This window comes from Halyomorpha halys, unplaced genomic scaffold (assembly GCF_000696795.3).
Source record: "Halyomorpha halys isolate HHAL.00 unplaced genomic scaffold, Hhal_1.1 Scaffold530.1, whole genome shotgun sequence".
In the NCBI taxonomy this organism is placed as follows: domain Eukaryota; kingdom Metazoa; phylum Arthropoda; class Insecta; order Hemiptera; family Pentatomidae; genus Halyomorpha; species Halyomorpha halys.
In genome coordinates, this window is record NW_027114956.1 from 480705 (window position 1) to 483010 (window position 2306).

Sequence of the window (2306 nt, forward strand, 5' to 3'; positions counted from 1 at the left end):
CTGCCCTTGTTACCCTACTCTTTTTCTCCCACTACTCCTTTTAGGGCGTTACCTTATTTTGAGATCTCTTATCTCATTGGTCGTAATGTCCGAAGACACCCGAGGTAGGCGTCCCCCTCCTCAGGGCCGAGGATGTATAACAAAAAAATTTGGCTTCTCTAGAAAAGATCTGCCTGGTTAATTTGATTCTGGTCCCTCGTCCTAACCTATTTTCTGCTTCGATACTTAAAGGTTTGTCAATCTAATTTCCTCAGGGGCCTCTGGTACTGTGACAAACTTAATACAGATGTTTTCACATCCGAGGATGCCAAAAGCTTCCCAGAAGGATACCCTGATCAGGAGCAGATGACGAAACACCTTAATAGTATCCCGGATGTCCAAAACTCGATACATAGCAATATGTATGTGGAAAAAGGAGAATGATTTTGAAAATTTGAACATTATTGGAATAAATATTGCTGTTTGTGTTACTAGAAAGGTGTAATTTATTGTCAATGAAATGGAATGAAAAATATTTCATTATTCTGGGACTAGGTCTCTTTAAAACAATTACAAAGGTAAAATATTATTAGGTAATTTTTATTTTATTTTATTTTAGGACCATCTTTACCTGCCTCAGACCCAACGGAGTCACCACCACAGTAAATATTCGTCACACAGTATTTTATTTTATATGTGACTATTAGTTTTGTAAATTTGTTTATTCCTTTTTATCATATTAAATTGCTAATTTTATTTTAATTTCTATTCATTTTTTTTAAAATTGTTTATTTTGATTGTATGTTTATGTTTATTTAGCTTCACTAAATAAATGTTTATATACCAGCTAGTTTATTTTTTCTTTTGAGCCTCCTTATAAAAAAAATTCAACAAGTGTCATAACATTAATACTTTATGACATTGTAAACTATATGATAATAAATACCGTCATAACTGCAAATACTGTATGATAGTGTAAACTATATGACGACGTTAACATTGTTGCTACCATACATTAATCGATAAATGGACCTTTTACAAATAAAAATGTTCGCCAAAAAACTATTTCATTTGATACACTTAAGACTAAGTAATTATAATTTTAAACAGTGAGCTAACGACTAGGCAAGTGAAGACTACAAATTGCTCTGTCGCAGTTCTCGATAATAAAGAGAACCATTATATAATCGATCTATCGACACAGTGATAGAAGCTTGAGACTAATGACGTACATTGTTACTTTCTGGAAGCCATTACTTCTTATTGCGGATCAGTAATCGTATACAGTGAAAATAGGATGGGCTATCTCATCGTCACGTTCTTCCGGCGGAAGTACAGGATATCGGAGCTGGTGAAGATCTTCTTTTCATATGTCAAGTTCGTGGGCAGTTCCGTCGTTGAGGAAGTTGACGGTCAATGGACCGTGGTTCCTAGCCTATTGGCCTTCAACTTCTTCGTGTCTCTAATTTCATCTCTAGTAATGTACCTAACCTTCTCGCAAGATGATGGTTTCTACGATGATACTTACTTGCCAAAAGCCCTTCTTCTTTTCGAGTACACACTCCTCTTGACTTCAAGAATCGTGAATTTGTTCTCTCAGGTTGTCAATCTTGAAGAAATTCGACAAATCATGAGGTCATTCAAAGCCTTGGATCAAATCTTCTTAAATATCGATTCTAAACAGTTAATTTTCCAAGGGCCCCCGATATTCTTTTTTATAGCTAATATCTTCATCACCATATTTTGTATATCCATACAGATATTACGGATGAAGGTTAACTTGATGGGTTTAATACAAACCGTTCACTTATTCTATCTATCTTTTGTTATGAATGTGGATATTTTCACTGTTTGCGTTCTCATATATTCCGTCCAAGTCAACATATCATATCTTAATAGTTACCTGGAAACTTTGAAGTCAAAGGATTGTAAAGATGGAAAACTTCACGATGCTTCTGTAGAATATTGCTGCAAAGGTTACAATGAACTTTGCTCACAGGTATGGTTACACAATTTTTTCATTGAACCAGTTGCTAAATATCTATACGCATATATTATTTATTCGTTTCCTTTGAGAATGAATAAATAATATAAAACAAAATATACAATTTCTCTCCTTAACTTAGCAAATAAATTAATTTCAATCTCTTTTTATGCACCAATATTCTACCCTGGGAAGGTTAAATTTATGTAGTATAAATACTTACCGATTTTATTTTCTTCTTCTTTACTTTATTTATTTTTTAAAAAATGTGTACTTTATCGATGTTTCAGAAACTTTCATCTTTCTGAACGCGAAGAGTTTGTATAAAAAAAAAATAATAATA